Raw genomic sequence first — 19,461 nt, 5'->3', positions numbered from 1 at the left:
ACACTTCCTATTCTACCCTGTTCTATCCTGCTCTAAAATCCCACCAATGTGATTGCACACTTCCTATTGTACCCTGTTGTATCCTATTGTAAAAAGCCATCAATCTGTTTCCACACTTCCTATTGTACCCTGTTGTATCCTATTGTAAAAAGCCATCAATCTGTTTCCACACTTCCTATTGTACCCTGTTGTATCCTATTGTAAAATCGCACCAATGTGAGTGCACACTTCCTCTCGTACCCTGTTGTATCCTATTGTAAAATCCCACCAAAGTGATTATACACTTCCTTTTGTACCATGTTGTATCCTACTCTAAAATCCCACCAATGTGATTGCACACTTCCTATTGTACCCTGTTGTATCCTATTGTAAAAACCCATCAATGTGATTGCACACCTCCTATTGTACCCTGTTGTATCCTATTATAAAAAACCATCAATGTGATTGCACACTTACTATTGTAACCTGCTGTATCCTATTGTAAAAAACCATCAATGTGATTGCACACTTACTATTGTAACCTGCTGTATCCTATTGTAAAATCCCATCAATGTGATTGCACACTTCCTATTGTAACCTGTTGTATCCTATTGTAAAATCCCATTAATGTGATTCGACACTTCCTATTGTACCCTGTTGTATCCTATAGTGAAAGCCCACCAATGTAATTGCACACTTCCTATTGTACCCTGTTGTACCCTATTGTAAAATCCCCTCAATGTGATTGCAAACTTCCTATTGTATCCTGTTGTATCCAATTGAAAAATCCCACTAATCTGATTGCACACTTCCTATTGTACGCTGTTGTATCCTATTGTAAAATCCCACCAATCTGATTGCACACTTCCTATTCTAACGTGTTGTATCCTATTGTAAAATCCCATTAATGAGATTGGAATCTTCCTATTGCACCCTGTTGTATCATATTGTAAAATCGCACCAATGTGAGTGCACACTTCCTATTGTACCCTGTTGTATCCTATTGTAAAAACCTATCAATGAGATTGCACACTTCCTATTGAACCCTGTTGTATCCTATTGTAAAATCCCATTAATGAGATTGGAATCTTCCTATTGCACCCTGTTGTATCATATTGTAAAATCTCACCAATGTGAGTGCACACTTCCTATTGTACCCTGTTGTATCCTATTGTAAAAACCTATCAATGAGATTGCACACTTCCTATTGAACCCTGTTGTATCCTATTGTAAAATCCCACCAAAGTGATTGTACACTTCCTTTTGAAACCCTGTTGTATCATATTGTAAAATCCCACCAATGTAATTGCACACTTCCTATTGTACCCTGTTGTATCCTATTGTAAAAACCCATCAATGTCATTGCACTCTTCCTATTGTACCCTGTTGTATCAAATTGTAAAATCCCACCAATCTGATTGCACACTTCCTATTGTACCCTGTTGTATCCTATAGTAAAAGCCCACCAATGTAATTGCACACTTCCTATTGTACCCTGTTGTACCCTATTGTAAAATCCCATCAATGTGATTGCACACTTCCTATTGTACCCTGTTGTATCCTATTGTAAAATCCCACCAACGTGATTGCACAGTTCCTGTTATACCCTGTTGTATCCTATTGTAAACTACCACCAATGTGATTGTACACTTCCTATTGAACCCTGTTGTATCCTATTGTAAATTCCCATTAATGTGATTGGAATCTTCCTATTGTACCCTGTTGTATCATATTGCAAAATCGCACCAATGTGAGTGCACACTTCCTATTGTACCCTGTTGTATCCTATTGTAAAAACCTATCAATGAGATTGCACACTTCCTTTTGAACCCTGTTGTATCCTATTGTAAAATCCCACCAAAGTGATTGTACACTTCCTTTTGAAACCCTGTTGTATCATATTGTAAAATCCCACCAATGTAATTGCACACTTCCTATTGTACCCTGTTGTATCCTATTGTAAAAACCCATCAATGTCATTGCACTCTTCCTATTGTACCCTGTTGTATCAAATTGTAAAATCCCACCAATCTGATTGCACACTTCCTATTGTACCCTGTTGTATCCTATAGTAAAAGCACACCAATATAATTGCACACTTCCTATTGTACCCTGTTGTACCCTATTGTAAAATCCCATCAATGTGATTGCACACTTCCTATTGTACCCTGTTGTATCCAATTGAAAAATCACACTAATCTGATTGCACACTTCCTATTGTACGCTGTTGTATCCTATTGTAAAATCGCACCAATGTGAGTGCACACTTCCTTTTGAAACCCTGCTGTATCATATTGTAAAATCCCACCAATGTAATTGCACACTTCCTATTGTACGCTGTTGTATCCTATTGTAAAATCCCATTAATGTGATTCGACACTTCCTATTGTACCCTGTTGTATCAAATTGTATAATCCCATCAATTTGATTGCACACTTCGTATTGCACCCAGTTGTATCGTATTGTAAAAACCCATCAATGTGATTGCACACCTCCTATTGTACCCTGTTGTATCCTATTATAAAAAACCATCAATGTGATTGCACAATTACTATTGTAACCTGTTGTATCCTGTTGTAAAATCCCATCAATGTGATTGCACACTTCCTATTGTAACCTGTTGTATCCCTATTGTAAAATCCCATTAATGTGGTTCGACACTTCCTATTGTACCCTGTTGTATCCTATAGTAAAAGCCCACCAATGTAATTGCACACTTCCTATTGTACCCTGTTGTACCCTATTGTAAAAACCCATCAATGTGATTGCACACTTCCTATTGTACCCTGTTGTATCAAATTGTAAAATCCCACCAATCTGATTGCACACTTCCTATTGTACTCTGTTGTATCCTATAGTAAAAGCCCACCAATGTAATTGCACACTTCCTATTGTACCCTGTTGTACCCTATTGTAAAATCCCATCAATGTGATTGCACACTTCCTATTGTACCCTGTTGTATCCTATTGTAAAATCCCACCAACGTGATTGCACAGTTCCTGTTATACCCTGTTGTATCCTATTGTAAACTACCACCAATGTGATTGTACACTTCCTATTGAACCCTGTTGTATCCTATTGTAAATTCCCATTAATGTGATTGGAATCTTCCTATTGTACCCTGTTGTATCATATTGTGAAATCGCACCAATGTGAGTGCACACGTCCTATCGTACCCTGTTGTATCATATTGTAAAATCCCACCAATGTAATTGCACACTTCCTATTGTACGCTATTGTAACCTATTGTAAAATCCCACCAAAGTGATTATACACTTCCTTTTGTACCATGTTGAATCATATTGTATAATCCCACCAATGAGATTGCACACTTCCAATTGTACCCTGTTCTATCCTACTCTAAAATCCCAGCAATGTGATTGCACACTTCCTATTGTACCCTGTTGTATCCTATTGTAAAAAGACATCAATCTGATTGCACACTTCCTATTGTACCCTGTTGTATCCTATTGTAAAATCCCACCAATGTGATTGCACACTTCCTATTGTACCCTGTTGTATCATATTGTGAAATCGCACCAATGTGAGTGCACATGTCCTATCGTACCCTGTTGTATCCTATTGTAAAATCCCACCAAAGTGATTGTACACTTCCTTTTGAAACCCTGTTGTATCATATTGTAAAATCCCACCAATGTAATTGCACACTTCCTATTGTACGCTATTGTAACCTTTTGTAAAATCCCACCAAAGTGATTATACACTTCCTTTTGTACCATGTTGAATCATATTGTATAATCCCACCAATGAGATTGCACACTTCCAATTGTACCCTGTTCTATCCTACTCTAAAATCCCACCAATGTGATTGCACACTTCCCATTGTACCCTGTTGTATCCTATTGTAAAAAACCATCAATGTGATTGCACACTTCCTATCATACCCTGTTGTATCCTGTTGTAAAATCCCACCAATGTGATTGCACACTTCCTATTGTACCCTAATGTATCCTATTGTAAAAAACCATCAATGTGATTGCACACTTCCTATCGTACCCTGTTGTATCCTATTGTAAAGTCCCACCAATCTGATTGCACACTTCATATTGTAACCTCTTGTACCCTATTGTAAAATCCCACCAATGTGATTGCACATTTCCCATTGTACCCTGTTGTATCCGATTGTAAAATCCCATCAATGTGATTGCACACGTCCAATTGTACCCTGTTGTATCCTATTGTAAAATCCCACCAACGTCATTGCACAATTCCTATTGAATTCTGTTGTATCCTATTGTAAAATCCCACCAATGTGATTGTACACTTCCTATTGTACCCTGTTGTATCCTATTGTAAAATCCCATTAATGTGATTGGAATCTTCCTATTGTACCCTGTTGTATCATATTGTAAAATCGCAACAATGTGAGTGCACACTTCCTATTGTACCCTGTTGTATCCTATTGTAAAAACCTATCAATCAGATTGCACACTTACTATTGTACCCTGTAGTATCCTATTGTGAAATCCCACCAATGTGATTGCACAATTCCTATTGAATGCTGTTGTATCCTATTGTAAAATCCCACCAACGAGATTGCACAGTTCCTATTGTACCGTGTTCTATCCTATTGTAAACTACCACCAATGTGATTGTACACTTCCTATTGTACCCTGTTGTATCCTATTGTAAAATCCCATTAATGTGATTGGAATCTTCCTATTGTACCCTGTTGTATCATATTCTAAAAGCCCACCAATGTAATTGCACACTTCCTATTGTACCCTGTTGAATCCTATTGTAAAATCCCATCAATGTAATTGCACACTTCCTATTGTACCCTGTTGTATCCTATTGTGAAATCCCACCAATGTGATTGCACAATTCCTATTGAATGCTGTTGTATCCTATTGTAAAATACCATTAATGTGATTCGACACTTCCTATTGTACCCTGTTGTATCAAATTGTAAAATCCCATCAATGTGATTGCACACTTCGTATGGCACCCAGTTGTATCGTATTGTAAAAACCCATCAATGTGATTGCACACCTCCTATTGTACCCTGTTGTATCCTATTATTAAAAACCATCAAATGTGATTGCACACTTACTATTGTACCCTGTTGTATCCTATTGTAAAATCCCACCAAAGTGATTGTACACTTCCTTTTGAAACCCTGTTGTATCATATTGTAAAATCCCACCAATGTAATTGCACACTTCCTATTGTACGCTGTTGTATCCTATTGTAAAAAGACATCAATCTGATTGCACACTTCCTATTGTACCCTGTTGTATCCTATTGTAAAATCCCACCAATGTGATTGCACACTTCCTATTATACCCTGTTGTATCCTATTGTAAAAAACCATCAATGTGATTGCACACTTCCTATCGTACCCTGTTGTATCCTGTTGTAAAATCCCACCAATCTGATTGCACACTTCATATTGTAACCTCTTGTACCCTATTGTAAAATCCCACCAATGTGATTGCACATTTCCCATTGTACCCTGTTGTGTCCGATTGTAAAATCCCATCAATGTGATTGCACACGTCCAATTGTACCCTGTTGTATCCTATTGTAAAATCCCACCAACGTCATTGCACAATTCCTATTGAATGCTGTTGTATCCTATTGTAAAATTCCACCAATGTGATTGTACACTTCCTATTGTACCCTGTTGTATCCTATTGTAAAATCCCATTAATGTGATTGGAATCTTCCTATTGTACCCTGTTGTATCATATTGTAAAATCGCACCAATGTGAGTGCACACTTCCTATTGTACCCTGTTGTATCCTATTGTAAAAACCTATCAATCAGATTGCACACTTCCTATTGTACCCTGTTGTATCCTATTGTGAAATCCCAACAATGTGATTGCACAATTCCTATTGAATGCTGTTGTATCCTATTGTAAAATCCCACCAACGAGATTGCACAGTTCCTATTGTACCGTGTTGTATCCTATTGTAAACTACCACCAATGTGATTGTACACTTCCTATTGTACCCTGTTGTATCCTATTGTAAAATCCCATTAATGTGATTGGAATCTTCCTATTGTACCCTGTTGTATCATATTCTAAAAGCCCACCAATGTAATTGCACACTTCCTATTGTACCCTGTTGAATCCTATTGTAAAATCCCATCAATGTAATTGCACACTTCCTATTGTACCCTGTTGTATCCTATTGTGAAATCCCACCAATGTGATTGCACAATTCCTATTGAATGCTGTTGTATCCTATTGTAAAATACCATTAATGTGATTCGACACTTCCTATTGTACCCTGTTGTATCAAATTGTAAAATCCCATCAATGTGATTGCACACTTCGTATGGCACCCAGTTGTATCGTATTGTAAAAACCCATCAATGTGATTGCACACCTCCTATTGTACCCTGTTGTATCCTATTATTAAAAACCATCAAATGTGATTGCACACTTACTATTGTACCCTGTTGTATCCTATTGTAAAATCCCACCAAAGTGATTGTACACTTCCTTTTGAAACCCTGTTGTATCATATTGTAAAATCCCACCAATGTAATTGCACACTTCCTATTGTACGCTGTTGTATCCTCTTGTAAAAAGACATCAATCTGATTGCACACTTCCTATTGTACCCTGTTGTATCCTATTGTAAAATCCCACCAATGTGATTGCACACTTCCTATTGTACCCTGTTGTATCCTATTGTAAAAAACCATCAATGTGATTGCACACTTCCTACCGTACCCTGTTGTATCCTGTTGTAAAATCCCACCAATCTGATTGCACACTTCATATTGTAACCTCTTGTACCCTATTGTAAAATCCCACCAATGTGATTGCACATTTCCCATTGTACCCTGTTGTATCCGATTGTAAAATCCCATCAATGTGATTGCACACGTCCAATTGTACCCTGTTGTATCCTATTGTAAAATCCCACCAACGTCATTGCACAATTCCTATTCAATGCTGTTGTATCCTATTGTAAAATCCCACCAATGTGATTGTACACTTCCTATTGTACCCTGTTGTATCCTATTGTAAAATCCCATTAATGTGATTGGAATCTTCCTATTGTACCCTGTTGTATCATATTGTAAAATCGCACCAATGTGAGTGCACACTTCCTATTGTACCCTGTTGTATCCTATTGTAAAAACCTATCAATCAGATTGCACACTTCCTATTGTACCCTGTTGTATCCTGTTGTGAAATCCCACCAATGTGATTGCACAATTCCTATTGAATGCTTTTGTATCCTATTGTAAAATCCCACCAACGAGATTGCACAGTTCCTATTGTACCGTGTTGTATCCTATTGTAAACTACCACCAATGTGATTGTACACTTCCTATTGTACCCTGTTGTATCCTATTGTAAAATCCCATTAATGTGATTGGAATCTTCCTATTGTACCCTGTTGTATCAAATTGTAAAATCCCACCAATCTGATTGCATACTTCCTATTGTACCCTGTTGTATCCTATAGTAAAAGCCCACCAATGTAATTGCACACTTCCTATTGTACCCTGTTGTACCCTATTGTAAAATCCCATCAATGTGATTGCACACTTCCTATTGTACCCTGTTGTATCCTATTGTAAAATCCCACCAACGTGATTGCACAGTTCCTGTTATACCCTGTTGTATCCTATTGTAAACTACCACCAATGTGATTGTACACTTCCTATTGAACCCTGTTGTATCCTATTGTAAATTCCCATTAATGTGATTGGAATCTTCCTATTGTACCCTGTTGTATCATATTGTGAAATCGCACCAATGTGAGTGCACACGTCCTATCGTACCCTGTTGTATCCTATTGTAAAATCCCACCAAAGTGATTGTACACTTCCTTTTGAAACCCTGTTGTATCATATTGTAAAATCCCACCAATGTAATTGCACACTTCCTATTGTACGCTATTGTAACCTTTTGTAAAATCCCACCAAAGTGATTATACACTTCCTTTTGTACCATGTTGAATCATATTGTATAATCCCACCAATGAGATTGCACACTTCCAATTGTACCCTGTTCTATCCTACTCTAAAATCCCACCAATGTGATTGCACACTTCCTATTGTACCCTGTTGTATCCTATTGTAAAAAGACATCAATCTGATTGCACACTTCCTATTGCACCCTGTTGTATCCTATTGTAAAAAACCATCAATGTGATTGCACACTTCCTATCATACCCTGTTGTATCCTGTTGTAAAATCCCACCAATGTGATTGCACACTTCCTATTGTACCCTGTTGTATCCTATTGTAAAAAACCATCAATGTGATTGCACACTTCCTATCGTACCCTGTTGTATCCTGTTGTAAAATCCCACCAATCTGATTGCACACTTCATATTGTAACCTCTTGTACCCTATTGTAAAATCCCACCAAAGTGATTGCACATTTCCCATTGTACCCTGTTGTATCCGATTGTAAAATCCCATCAATGTGATTGCACACGTCCAATTGTACCCTGTTGTATCCTATTGTAAAATCCCACCAACGTCATTGCACAATTCCTATTGAATGCTGTTGTATCCTATTGTAAAATCCCACCAATGTGATTGTACACTTCCTATTGTACCCTGTTGTATCCTATTGTAAAATCCCATTAATGTGATTGGAATCTTCCTATTGTACCCTGTTGTATCATATTGTAAAATCGCACCAATGTGAGTGCACACTTCCTATTGTACCCTGTTGTATCCTATTGTAAAAACCTATCAATCAGATTGCACACTTCCTATTGTACCCTGTTGTATCCTATTGTGAAATCCCACCAATGTGATTGCACAATTCCTATTGAATGCTGTTGTATCCTATTGTAAAATCCCACCAACGAGATTGCACAGTTCCTATTGTACCGTGTTGTATCCTATTGTAAACTACCACCAATGTGATTGTACACTTCCTATTGTACCCTGTTGTATCCTATTGTAAAATCCCATTAATGTGATTGGAATCTTCCTATTGTACCCTGTTGTATCATATTCTAAAAGCCCACCAATGTAATTGCACACTTCCTATTGTACCCTGTTGAATCCTATTGTAAAATCCCATCAATGTAATTGCACACTTCCTATTGTACCCTGTTGTATCCTATTGTGAAATCCCACCAATGTGATTGCACAATTCCTATTGAATGCTGTTGTATCCTATTGTAAAATCCCATTAATGTGATTCGACACTTCCTATTGTACCCTGTTATATCAAATTGTAAAATCCCATCAATGTGATTGCACACTTCGTATGGCACCCAGTTGTATCGTATTGTAAAAACCCATCAATGTGATTGCACACCTCCTATTGTACCCTGTTGTATCCTATTACTAAAAACCATCAAATGTGATTGCACACTTACTATTGTACCCTGTTGTATCCTATTGTAAAATCCCACCAAAGTGATTGTACACTTCCTTTTGAAACCCTGTTGTATCATATTGTAAAATCCCACCAATGTAATTGCACACTTCCTATTGTACGCTGTTGTATCCTATTGTAAAATCCCACCAAAGTGATTGTACACTTCCTTTTGTACCATGTTGTATCATGTTGTATAATCCCACCAATGAGATTGCACACTTCCTATTGTACCCTGTTCTATCCTACTCTAAAATCCCACCAATGTGATTGCACACTTCCTTTTCTACCCTGTTGTATCCTATTGTAAACTAACACCAATGTGATTGTACACTTCCTATTGAACCCTGTTGTATCCTATTGTAAATTCCCATTAATGTGATTGGAATCTTCCTATTGTACCCTGTTGTATCATATTGTGAAATCGCACCAATGTGAGTGCACAGGTCCTATCTTACCCTGTTGTATCCTATTGTAAAAGCCCACCAAAGTGATTGTACACTTCCTTTTGAAACCCTGTTGTATCATATTGTAAAATCACACCAATGTAATTGCACACTTCCTATTGTACGCTATTGTAACCTATTGTAAAATCCCACCAAAGTGATGATACACTTCCTTTTGTACCATGTTGAATCATATTGTATAATCCCACCAATGAGATTGCACACTTCCAATTGTACCCTGTTCTATCCTACTCTAAAATCCCACCAATGTGATTGCACACTTCCTATTGTACCCTGTTGTATCCTATTGTAAAAAGACATCAATCTGATTGCACACTTCCTATTGTACCCTGTTGTATCCTATTGTAAAATCCCACCAATGTGATTGCACACTTCCTATTGTACCCTGTTGTATCCTATTGTAAAAAACCATCAATGTAATTGCACACTTCCTATCGTACCCTGTTGTATCCTGTTGTAAAATCCCACCAATCTGATTGCACACTTCATATTGTAACCTCTTGTACCCTATTGTAAAATCCCACCAATGTGATTGCACATTTCCCATTGTAACCTGTTGTATCCTATTGTAAAATCCCACCAACGTCATTGCACAATTCCTATTGTACGCTGTTGTATCCTATTGTAAAATCCCACCAAAGTGATTGTACACTTCCTTTTGTACCATGTTGTATCATATTGTATAATCCCACCAATGAGATTGCACACTTCCTATTGTACCCTGTTCTATCCTACTCTAAAATCCCACCAATGTGATTGCACACTTCCTTTTCTACCCTGTTGTATCCTATTGTAAACTACCACCAATGTGATTGTACACTTCCTATTGTACCCTGTTGTATCCTATTGTAAAATCCCATTAATGAGATTGGAATCTTCCTATTGCACCCTGTTGTATCATATTGCAAAATCGCACCAATGTGAGTGCACACTTCCTATTGTACCCTGTTGTATCCTATTGTAAAAACCTATCAATGAGATTGCACACTTCCTATTAAACCCTGTTGTATCCTATTGTAAAATCCCACCAAAGTGATTGTACACTTCCTTTTGAAACCCTGTTGTATCATATTTTAAAATCCCACCAATGTAATTGCACACTTCCTATTGTACCCTGTTGTATCCTATTGTAAAAACCCATCAATGTCATTGCACTCTTCCTATTGTACCCTGTTGTATCAAATTGTAAAATCCCACCAATCTGATTGCACACTTCCTATTGTACCCTTTTGTATCCTATAGTAAAAGCCCACCAATGTAATTGCACACTTCCTATTGTACCCTGTTGTACCCTATTGTAAAATCTCATCAATGTGATTGCACACATCCTATTGTACCCTGTTGTATCCTATTGTAAAATCCCACCAACGTGATTGCACAGTTCCTGTTATACCCTGTTGTATCCTATTGTAAACTAACACCAATGTGATTGTACACTTCCTATTGAACCCTGTTGTATCCTATTGTAAATTCCCATTAATGTTATTGGAATCTTCCTATTGTACCCTGTTGTATCATATTGTGAAATCGCACCAATGTGAGTGCACACGTCCTATCTTACCCTGTTGTATCCTATTGTAAAAGCCCACCAAAGTGATTGTACACTTCCTTTTGAAACCCTGTTGTATCATATTGTAAAATCACATCAATCTGATTGCACACTTCCTATTGTACCCTGTTGTATCCTATTGTAAAATCCCACCAATGTGATTGCACACTTCCTATTGTACCCTGTTGTATCCTATTGTAAAAAACCATCAATGTAATTGCACACTTCCTATCGTACCCTGTTGTATCCTGTTGTAAAATCCCACCAATCTGATTGCACACTTCATATTGTAACCTCTTGTACCCTATTGTAAAATCCCACCAATGTGATTGCACATTTCCCATTGTACCCTGTTGTATCCTATTGTAAAATCCCACCAACGTCATTGCACAATTCCTATTGTACGCTGTTGTATCCTATTGTAAAATCCCACCAAAGTGATTGTACACTTCCTTTTGTACCATGTTGTATCATATTGTATAATCCCACCAATGAGATTGCACACTTCCTATTGTACCCTGTTCTATCCTACTCTAAAATCCCACCAATGTGATTGCACACTTCCTTTTCTACCCTGTTGTATCCTATTGTAAACTACCACCAATGTGATTGTACACTTCCTATTGTACCCTGTTGTATCCTATTGTAAAATCCCATTAATGAGATTCGAATCTTCCTATTGCACCCTGTTGTATCATATTGCAAAATCGCACCAATGTGAGTGCACACTTCCTATTGTACCCTGTTGTATCCTATTGTAAAAACCTATCAATGAGATTGCACACTTCCTATTGAACCCTGTTGTATCCTATTGTAAAATCCCACCAAAGTGATTGTACACTTCCTTTTGAAACCCTGTTGTATCATATTTTAAAATCCCACCAATGTAATTGCACACTTCCTATTGTACCCTGTTGTATCCTATTGTAAAAACCCATCAATGTCATTGCACTCTTCCTATTGTACCCTGTTGTATCAAATTGTAAAATCCCACCAATCTGATTGCACACTTCCTATTGTACCCTTTTGTATCCTATAGTAAAAGCCCACCAATGTAATTGCACACTTCCTATTGTACCCTGTTGTACCCTATTGTAAAATCTCATCAATGTGATTGCACACATCCTATTGTACCCTGTTGTATCCTATTGTAAAATCCCACCAACGTGATTGCACAGTTCCTGTTATACCCTGTTGTATCCTATTGTAAACTAACACCAATGTGATTGTACACTTCCTATTGAACCCTGTTGTATCCTATTGTAAATTCCCATTAATGTGATTGGAGTCTTCCTATTGTACCCTGTTGTATCATATTGTGAAATCGCACCAATGTGAGTGCACAGGTCCTATCGTACCCTGTTGTATCCTATTGTAAAAGCCCACCAAAGTGATTGTACACTTCCTTTTGAAACCCTGTTGTATCATATTGTAAAATCACACCAATGTAATTGCACACTTCCTATTGTACGCTATTGTAACCTATTGTAAAATCCCACCAAAGTGATGATACACTTCCTTTTGTACCATGTTGAATCATATTGTATAATCCCACCAATGAGATTGCACACTTCCAATTGTACCCTGTTCTATCCTACTCTAAAATCCCACCAATGTGATTGCACACTTCCTATTGTACCCTGTTGTATCCTATTGTAAAAAGACATCAATCTGATTGCACACTTCCTATTGTACCCTGTTGTATCCTATTGTAAAATCCCACCAATGTGATTGCACACTTCCTATTGTACCCTGTTGTATCCTATTGTAAAAAACCATCAATGTAATTGCACACTTCCTATCGTACCCTGTTGTATCCTGTTGTAAAATCCCACCAATCTGATTGCACACTTCATATTGTAACCTCTTGTACCCTATTGTAAAATCCCACCAATGTGATTGCACATTTCCCATTGTACCCTGTTGTATCCTATTGTAAAATCCCACCAACGTCATTGCACAATTCCTATTGAATGCTGTTGTATCCTATTGTAAAATCCCACCAATGTGATTGTACACTTCCTATTGTACCCTGTTGTATCCTATTGTAAAATCCCATTAATGTGATTGGAATCTTCCTATTGTACCCTGTTGTATCATATTGTAAAATCGCACCAATGTGAGTGCACACTTCCTATTGTACCCTGTTGTATCCTATTGTAAAAACCTATCAATCAGATTGCACACTTCCTATTGTACCCTGTTGTATCCTATTGTGAAATCCCACCAATGTGATTGCACAATTCCTATTGAATGCTGTTGTATCCTATTGTAAAATCCCACCAACGAGATTGCACAGTTCCTATTGTACCGTGTTGTATCCAATTGTAAACTACCACCAATGTGATTGTACACTTCCTTTTGTACCCTGTTGTATCCTATTGTAAAATCCCATTAATGTGATTGGAATCTTCCTATTGTACCCTGTTGTATCATATTCTAAAAGCCCACCAATGTAATTGCACACTTCCTATTGTACCCTGTTGAATCCTATTGTAAAATCCCATCAATGTGATTGCACACTTCCTATTGTAACCTGTTGTATCCTATTGTAAAATCCCATTAATGTGATTCGACACTTCCTATTGTACCCTGTTGTATCAAATTGTAAAATCCCATCAATGTGATTGCACACTTCGTATGGCACCCAGTTGTATCGTATTGTAAAAACCCATCAATGTGATTGCACATTTCCCGTTATACCCTGATGTATCCGATTCTAAAATCCCATCAATGTGATTGCACACTTCCTATTGTTCCCTGTTGTATCCTATTGTGAAATCCCATCAATGTGATTCCACACGTCCAATTGTACCCTGTTGTATCCTATTGTAAAATCCCACCAATCTGATTGCACACTTCCTATTGTACCCTGTTGTATCCTATAGTAAAAGCACACCAATATAATTGCACACTTCCTATTGTACCCTGTTGTACCCTATTGTAAAATCCCATCAATGTGATTGCACACTTCCTATTGTACCCTGTTGTATCCAATTGAAAAATCCCACTAATCTGATTGCACACTTCCTATTGTACGCTGTTGTATCCTATTGTAAAATCGCACCAATGTGATTGTACACTTCCTTTTGAAACCCTGCTGTATCATATTGTAAAAAACCATCAATGTAATTGCACACTTCCTATCGTACCCTGTTGGATCATATTGTTAAATCGCACCAATGTGAGTGCACACTTCCTATTGTACGCTGTTGTATCCTATTGTAAAATCCCACCAATCTGATTGCACACTTCCTATTGTACCCTGTTGTATCCAATTGTAAAATCCCATTAATGTGATTCGACACTTCCTATTGTACCCTGTTGTATCAAATTGTATAATCCCATCAATTTGATTGCACACTTCGTATTGCACCCAGTTGTATCGTATTGTAAAAACCCATCAATGTGATTGCACACCTCCTATTGTACCCTGTTGTATCCTATTATAAAAAACCATCAATGTGATTGCACAATTACTATTGTAACCTGTTGTATCCTATTGTAAAATCCCATCAATGTGATTGCACACTTCCTATTGTAACCTGTTGTATCCTATTGTAAAATCCCATTAATGTGATTCGACACTTCCTATTGTACCCTGTTGTATCCTATAGTAAAAGCCCACCAATGTAATTGCACACTTCCTATTGTACCCTGTTGTACCCTATTGTAAAATCCCATCAATGTGATTGCACACTTCCTATTGTATCCTGTTGTATCCAATTGAAAAATCCCAATAATCTGATTGCACACTTCCTATTGTACGCTGTTGTATCCTATTGTAAAATCCCACCAATCTGATTGCACACTTCCTATTCTAACATGTTGTTTCCTATTATAAACTCCCACCAAAGTGATTGTACACTTCCTTTTGTACCGTGTTGAATCATATTGTATAATCCCACCAATCAGATTGCACACTTCCAATTGTACCCTGTTCTATCCTACTCTAAAATCCCACCAATGTGATTGCACACTTCCTATTGTACCCTGTTGTATCCTATTGTAAAAAGACATCAATCTGATTGCACACTTCCTATTGTACCCTGTTGTATCCTATTGTAAAATCCCAGCAATGTGATTGCACACTTCCTATTGTACCCTGTTGTATCCTATTGTAAAAAACCATCAATGTGATTGCACACTTCCTATCGTACCCTGTTGTATCCTGTTGTAAAATCCCACCAATCTGATTGCACACTTCATATTGTAACCTCTTGTACCCTATTGTAAAATCCCACCAATGTGATTGCACATTTCCCATTGTACCCTGTTGTATCCGATTGTAAAATCCCATCAATGTGATTGCACACGTCCAATTGTACCCTGTTGTATCCTATTCTAAAATCCCACCAACGTCATTGCACAATTCCTATTCAATGCTGTTGTATCCTATTGTAAAATCCCACCAATGTGATTGTACACTTCCTATTGTACCCTGTTATATCCTATTGTAAAATCGCATTAATCTGATTGCACACTTCCTATTGTACCCTGTTGTATCATATTGTAAAATCGCACCAATGTGAGTGCACACTTCCTATTGTACCCTGTTATATCCTATTCTAAAAACCTATCAATCAGATTGCACACTTCCTATTGTACCCTGTTGTATCCTATTGTGAAATCCCACCAATGTGATTGCACAATTCCTATTGAATGCTGTTGTATCCTATTGTAAAATCCCACCAACGAGATTGCACAGTTCCTATTGTACCGTGTTGTATCCTATTGTAAACTACCACCAATGTGATTGTACACTTCCTATTGTACCCTGTTGTATCCTATTGTAAAATCCCATTAATGTGATTGGAATCTTCCTATTGTACCCTGTTGTATAATATTCTAAAAGCCCACCAATGTGATTGCACACTTCCTATTGTACCCTGTTGAATCCTATTGTAAAATCCCACCAATGTGATTGCACACTTCCTATTGTACCCTGTTGTATCCTATTGTAAAAAGCCATCAATCTGTTTCCACACTTCCTATTGTACCCTGTTGTATCCTATTGTAAAAAGCCATCAATCTGTTTCCACACTTCCTATTGTACCCTGTTGTATCCTATTGTAAAATCGCACCAATGTGAGTGCACACTTCCTCTCGTACCCTGTTGTATCCTATTGTAAAATCCCACCAAAGTGATTATACACTTCCTTTTGTACCATGTTGTATCATATTGTATAATCCCACCAATGAGATTGCACACTTCCTATTGTACCCTGTTCTATCCTACTCTAAAATCCCACCAATGTGATTGCACACTTCCTATTGTACCCTGTTGTATCCTATTGTAAAAATCCATCAATGTGATTGCACACCTCCTATTGTACCCTGTTGTATCCTATTATAAAAAACCATCAAATGTGATTGCACACTTACTATTGTACCCTGTTGTATCCTATTGTAAAATCCCACCAAAGTGATTGTACACTTCCTTTTGAAACCCTGTTGTATCATATTGTAAAATCCCACCAATGTGAGTGCACACTTCCTATTGTAACCTGTTGTATCCTATTGTAAAATCCCATTAATGTGATTCGACACTTCCTATTGTACCCTGTTGTATCCTATAGTAAAAGCCCACCAATGTAATTGCACACTTCCTATTGTACCCTGTTGTACCCTATTGTAAAATCCCACCAATCTGATTGCACACTTCCTATTCTAACCTGTTGTTTCCTATTGTAAAAAACCATCAATGTGATTGCACACTTCCGATCGTACCCTGTTGTATCCTGTTGAAAAATCCCACCAATCTGATTGCACACTTCCTATTGTAACCTCTTGTACCCTATTGTAAAATCCCACCAATGTGATTCCACATTTCCCATTGTACCCTGTTGTATCCGATTGTAAAATGCCATCAATGTGATTGCACACGTCCAATTGTACCCTGTTGTATCCTATTGTAAAATCCCACCAACGTGATTGCACAATTCCTATTGAATGCTGTTGTATCCTATTGTAAAATCCCACCAACGTGATTGCACAGTTCCTATTGTACCCTGTTGTATCCTATTGTAAACTACCACCAATGTGATTGTACACTTCCTATTGTACCCTGTTGTATCCTATTGTAAAATCCCATTAATGTGATTGGAATCTTCCTATTGTACCCTGTTGTATCATATTGTAAAATCGCACCAATGTGAGTGCACACTTCCTATTGTACCCTGTTGTATCCTATTGTAAAAACCTATCAATCAGATTGCACACTTCCTATTGTACCCTGTTGTATCCTATTGTGAAATCCCACCAATGTGATTGCACAATTCCTATTGAATGCTGTTGTATCCTATTGTAAAATCCCACCAACGAGATTGCACAGTTCCTATTGTACCGTGTTGTATCCTATTGTAAACTACCACCAATGTGATTGTACACTTCCTATTGTACCCTGTTGTATCAAATTGTAAAATCCCATCAATGTGATTGCACACTTCGTATGGCACCCAGTTGTATCGTATTGTAAAAACCCATCAATGTGATTGCACACTTCCTATCGTACCCTGTTGTATCCTGTTGTGAAATCCCACCAATGTGATTGCACATTTCCCATTATACCCTGATGTATCCGATTCTAAAATCCCATCAATATGATTGCACACTTCCTATTGTACCCTGTTGTATCCTATTGTGAAATCCCATCAATGTGATTGCACACGTCCAATTGTACCCTGTTGTATCCTATTGTAAAATCCCACCAATCTGATTGCCCACTTCCTATTGTACCCTGTTGTATCCTATAGTAAAAGCACACCAATATAATTGCACACTTCCTATTGTACCCTGTTGTACCCTATTGTAAAATCCCATCAATGTGATTGCACACTTCCTATTGTACTCTGTTGTATCCAATTGAAAAATCCCATCAATATGATTGCACACTTCCTATTGTACCCTGTTGTATCCTATTGTGAAATCCCATCAATGTGATTGCACACGTCCAATTGTACCCTGTTGTATCCGATTGTAAAATCCCATCAATGTGATTGCACACGTCCAATTGTACCCTGTTGTATCCTATTGTAAAATCCCACCAACGTCATTGCACAATTCCTATTCAATGCTGTTGTATCCTATTGTAAAATCCCACCAATGTGATTGTACACTTCCTATTGTACCCTGTTATATCCTATTGTAAAATCGCATTAATCTGATTGCACACTTCCTATTGTACCCTGTTGTATCATATTGTAAAATCGCACCAATGTGAGTGCACACTTCCTATTGTACCCTGTTGTATCCTATTCTAAAAACCTATCAATCAGATTGCACACTTCCTATTGTACCCTGTTGTATCCTATTGTGAAATCCCACCAATGTGATTGCACAATTCCTATTGAATGCTGTTGTATCCTATTGTAAAATCCCACCAACGAGATTGCACAGTTCCTATTGTACCGTGTTGTATCCTATTGTAAACTACCACCAATGTGATTGTACACTTCCTATTGTACCCTGTTGTATCCTATTGTAAAATCCCATTAATGTGATTGGAATCTTCCTATTGTACCCTGTTGTATAATATTCTAAAAGCCCACCAATGTGATTGCACACTTCCTATTGTACCCTGTTGAATCCTATTGTAAAATCCCACCAATGTGATTGCACACTTCCTATTGTACCCTGTTGTATCCTATTGTAAAAAGCCATCAATCTGTTTCCACACTTCCTATTGTACCCTGTTGTATCCTATTGTAAAAAGCCATCAATCTGTTTCCACACTTCCTATTGTACCCTGTTGTATCCTATTGTAAAATCGCACCAATGTGAGTGCACACTTCCTCTCGTACCCTGTTGTATCCTATTGTAAAATGCCACCAAAGTGATTATACACTTCCTTTTCTACCATGTTGTATCATATTGTATAATCCCACCAATGAGATTGCACACTTCCTATTGTACCCTGTTCTATCCTACTCTAAAATCCCACCAATGTGATTGCACACTTCCTATTGTACCCTGTTGTATCCTATTGTAAAAACCCATCAATGTGATTGCACACCTCCTATTGTACCCTGTTGTATCCTATTATAAAAAACCATCAAATGTGATTGCACACTTACTATTGTACCCTGTTGTATCCTATTGTAAAATCCCACCAAAGTGATTGTACACTTCC

The sequence above is a fragment of the Hypanus sabinus genome, chromosome 9 (assembly GCF_030144855.1).
Source record: "Hypanus sabinus isolate sHypSab1 chromosome 9, sHypSab1.hap1, whole genome shotgun sequence".
Lineage (NCBI taxonomy): Eukaryota > Metazoa > Chordata > Chondrichthyes > Myliobatiformes > Dasyatidae > Hypanus > Hypanus sabinus.
The sequence above is the reverse complement of the archived record's forward strand: the minus strand, read 5'-3'. Positions refer to the sequence as shown.